At 35.8% G+C, this 4,928-nt stretch overlaps 1 long non-coding RNA gene across 1 annotated transcript; it reads right to left on the reverse strand.

Annotated features, from left to right (window-relative positions):
* Positions 1–251: 251 nt before the first annotated feature.
* On the reverse strand, positions 252–4,387 carry LOC131972076 (uncharacterized). Its single transcript, XR_009394430.1, has 2 exons — positions 4,334–4,387; positions 252–395 (listed from the first exon to the last, which is right to left on the reverse strand). It is a non-coding gene; the product is annotated as an uncharacterized LOC131972076 (long non-coding RNA).
* Between the last annotated feature and the right edge of the window lie 541 nt (positions 4,388–4,928).

The following is a 4,928-nucleotide window of genomic DNA, read 5'->3' on the forward strand; positions in this document are numbered from 1 at the left end:
ACACTCTGTAAATGTCAGGATTTTTAGTAAACAATTTACTGTATTGCAAATGAAAATGACTTACAGTAGAGTAAAGGGGGGGGGGGGGGGGGCAGCTAAATCAGCATTTAGCTGTCATTCATTACTGTATTGTCAAATACACAAAAAGAAAAAGGAGCAGAAGAAATCACTGTAAAAGAGGAAGAAGAAAAAACTTATCTGCTCAGTCGTCAGCATTGGGCCACATATTTTCATTGACATCACACCTGATGTCTTCTCCGGCCAGGCATCTTGGGAAGTATCTTTTTGCATGCCTTATCCAGCCCTGGCAGTTGTCAGCTGTGATGTCCTGGCATGCAGCAGCCATTGCATCCAGGAGGGACATTTGGTCATGTGGATGGTGATGGAAAACTCAACTCAACTCAACTTTATTTGTAAAGCACTTTACAGTTTTTCACAACCGCTATGACCCGTTTGTCAGAACCTTAAAAACTTTTTCAAAACTGTTAACGCACATCACACCTGATACACTCAATCCCCCAAACAGTTCATTTCATGGTCAAAATCACCCAGTGTAACTAAACACAGACACACACTTCCAAAATACAATAACACACTAACACAATTCACCAAATCTACCAAAACACTGACACACGTTGTCTTCCAACAGAAACATTTAGTCAGTCACAGCACCGTGTCATAAAAAACACTGACAACTGATGGAAGAACACAAACCGAATCACTTTGCATGTTTCTTATCTACTTTTTTTCCTTTTTCTTTTACAATCAACAGATTGTTGTATTGATCACACATTTAAATTAACCCTCTGGAGTCTCCAAAAGCTCCAAAGCATGACTTCTTCATCATCCAGACTAGAAAACAAAGCAGCGTGGAGCCCTACTGTAAATTTACCTCTAAAGTTCTGGCTGTAAACTCCATGAGGCCAGTTTCAGTTTGATGATGATATACCAAGTAAATCTGGAGACAAGCTCAAATATATTTAGTATAAAATGATAGAACTGGATGGAACCCTCTTACGTATATGTTGTATTTGCGACCTTTGTTCACATTTGCTACATTTACTGTAAAATTCTTTATTGAGCATGATAGTGTTTTGAAAGTAAAAAAAGATTCAAAATCACATTTTATGTTGGACTGAATGACTAAAAAAGACACAAAATGACTTACAAAGACATGAAAAGACATGAAAATGATTCAAAAATGGACAAAATAGCCTCCATAGAGACAATGTTTGTAATGATGTTCTTCATTTTTCATTTGTTGGCCATGAATTTTGGTCCTTTTTTGTACAACACTCAGTACAGAAAGTGACCGAGCCGTGTCAGAGCAGCTTTGCAGAATGTTTACGTATGAAAGAAGAAGATAGTGAATGACAGGATTTGCAGTAAACACTTTACTGTATTGCAAATGAAAATGACTTACAGTAGAGTAAAGAGGTAAAAAAAAATCAGCTGTCATTCATTACTGTATTGCCAAATAGACAAAAAGAAAAAGGAGCAGATGCTGTGATCAATGTAATCTTCAATCCATTAGTTTTGAACATGAGGTTTTCTGTTTTGACAAACCGTGTGAAAACAATTGAAAATTCACCAGTTAACATGTACTGTTTTGGTCTTGATTGAGCTTGTGTGTAAAAGGAGTTAAAACTAATTTTAAATGTGTAAAATGTGTGTATTTTGTGTCAAAAGAAGAAGAATTGTGTTAATTGTATCGCCCACACAGGCTGATGTTGTGGTAACTGTGTGAAGAGTTTTGAAAAAGCGGTAAAAGTATTGAACAACGGGTCATAGCGGTTGTGAAAAACTGTAATACACTAACACAATTCACCAAATCTACCAAAACACTGACACACGTTGTCTTCCAACAGAAACATTTAGTCAGTCACAGCACCGTGTCATAAAAAACACTGACAACTGATGGAAGAACACAAACCGAATCACTTTGCATGTTTCTTATCTACTTTTTTTCCTTTTTCTTTTACAATCAACAGATTATTGTATTGATCATACATGTAAATTAACCTTCTGGAGTCTCCAAAAGCTCCAAAGCATGACTTCTTCATCATCTAGACTAGAAAACAAAGCAGCGTGGAGCCCTACTGTAAATTTACCTCTAAAGTTCTGGCTGTAAACTCCATGAGGCCAGTTTCAGTTTGATGATGATATACCAAGTAAATCTGGAGACAAGCTCAAATATATTTAGTATAAAATGATAGAACTGGATGGAACCCTCTTACGTATATGTTGTATTTGCGACCTTTGTTCACATTTGCAACATTTACTGTAAAATTCTTTATTGAGCATGATAGTGTTTTGAAAGTAAAAAAAGATTCAAAATCACATTTTATGTTGGACTGAATGACTAAAAAAGACACAAAATGACTTACAAAGACATGAAAAGACATGAAAATGATTCAAAAATGGACAAAATAGCCTCCATAGAGACAATGTTTGTGATGATGTTCTTCATTTTTCATTTGTTGGCCATGAATTTTGGTCCTTTTTTGTACAACACTCAGTACAGAAAGTGAACGAGCCGTGTCAGAGCAGCTTTGCAGAATGTTTACGTATGAAAGAAGAAGATAGTGAATGACAGGATTTGCAGTAAACACTTTACTGTATTGCAAATGAAAATGACTTACAGTAGAGTAAAGAGGTAAAAAAAACAAACAGCTGTCATTCATTACTGTATTGTCAAATAGACAAAAAGAAAAAGGAGCAGAAGCTGTGATCAATGTAATCTTCAATTCATTAGTTTTGAACATGAGGTTTTCTGTTTTGACAAACCGTGTGAAAACAATTGAAAATTCACCAGTTAACATCTACTGTTTTGGTCTTGATTGAGCTTGTGTGTAAAAGGAGTTCAAACTAATTTTAAATGTGTAAAATGTGTGTATTTTGTGTCAAAAGAAGAAGAATTGTGTTAATTGTATCACCCACACAGGCTGATGTTGTGGTAACTGTGTGAAGAGTTTTGAAAAAGCGGTAAAAGTATTGAACAACGGGTCATAGCGGTTGTGAAAAACTGTAAAACAACAACAGCCGCAACAAAGTGCTGTACATAAACAAACAGAACAAGAGACAATAAAATAAATAAAACAGGAAATAAACACTAAAATAAATAGATTCATTGCTTTTTAAAAGACAATTTAAAAAACAATAAATAAATAAAAAATAAAAACTCCTCTATTTGGGTTGAGGAAAGGGGAGTAAGGGGCAAGGAAAAGGGACATCATCCTGGGATGGGCATCAAACCAAGCTGTGACTGCATGTGCATAAACGCCACATTGTCCCAGGTGATCACATATGTTAGCAAGTTACCCCCCAACTCACCCTGTCCCCTTTCCTAAGGTATTTTTCTCACTTGTTTTTTGCAAGTCCTCCACCTTGTCCCTTGTCTTATCTTTTGTTGTTTTCCCTCACAAGATCCGCCTATAAATATAGGTGATGTGATTGAAAAAAGCCCAGCACCTGAGACGGGAATCAGCGGTGATCAATGTAATCTTTAATCCATTAGTTTTGAACATGAGGTTTTCTGTTTTGACAAACCGTGTGAAAGCAATTGAAAATTCACCAGTTAACATCTACTGTTTTGGTCTTGATTGAGCTTGGGTGTAAAAGGAGTTAAAACTAATTTTAAATGTCTAAAATGTGTGTATTTTGTGTCAAAAGAAGAAAAATTGTGTTAATTGTATAGCCCATACAGGCTGATGTTGTGGTAACTGTGTGAAGAGTTTTGAAAAAGCGTTAAAAGTATTGAACAACGGGTCATAGCGGTTGCAAAAAAAACTGTAAAAGAAAAGTTACGTCCGATTTGACATTTACGAGCGTGAATTTCCAATGTCCGACTGCTTGTGAATGCAGCACGAGTTAACCTCAGAGCGGCCGGCACGAGACTGATTTGTTTTGAAAACTGAGTGGCGCGAAGCGAGGGAGCCAGGAGTCGCGAGGAAAGAAGAGACGAGAGGAAAGAGGTAAAAACTGATTAACTATCTATCAATAAATTAAATTATAATGAAAGCACAGTGCTAGCATAGTTGCGATGCTGGTTTTGAGATGATAAAAATGTGGTTGAAGAAAGTTATTTCGTTAACTATACATGTAATGTTAGCTAGGTCTGACGTCAGTTCTGTGTAAAGCTACAAATGCTACTGGAAACAAACGAAACTTTGCACAGTTCAGGAATGGGCGTGGCAAACTCATCAAAATGTCAGTTTAGCATATTTGGCAGAACCTTCCTCCAAGGCCTTCCTTTTCCTCAATCTGGCCTTTTAAAAAATACCTTCTCAAATATGTTAACAAATATATATAAAGTATTTACAGCTGTATTCACCAAGTTCTACAGAAATTAACGGGTTTTGTTTGGAGAACCTGTTAAGTGAACTAACGTCAACTCCTGTTGAACCCTGTGTCAGTGTCCATGGTAACAGCCCAACGCGATGACGTCACACCAACGTGACCGTTCACGTCTTCTCGGAGATAATTAACCTGTTGTTGTTTTTTTTAAATTATTAACACACATTTACAGCAGACAAACTCTCGCAGAGAACATACACATAAAATATTAAGTTTAAATAAAAATTGTTAAGTGAAAAGACAAAAATTAACAAGATTCAGGGGTTATTAAATATAAATATACATAGTATGGGGAATAAACAATCACATTCAGATCATAAGGCATCTATGATGTCAAACAACAAAAAGGGAAGAAGACAAAAAACCTAAAGGAGCTAGGACTAAAAAAAACTGAAATAGATTAAAAGACATCTCCACAGAAATATTTCTTCCTTTATTACTAGCATGCATTTTATTTAAGTGATGAGAAAATAATGTAAAATCCTTCCTAAACAGCAGGCACAGTCACTAAACTATTATAACCCTTAATGAAGCCAAAAAAAACATCTCAGAGATGATGAAACTTTATAAAA

This window comes from Centropristis striata, chromosome 5 (genome assembly GCF_030273125.1).
Source record: "Centropristis striata isolate RG_2023a ecotype Rhode Island chromosome 5, C.striata_1.0, whole genome shotgun sequence".
In the NCBI taxonomy this organism is placed as follows: Eukaryota; Metazoa; Chordata; class Actinopteri; order Perciformes; family Serranidae; genus Centropristis; species Centropristis striata.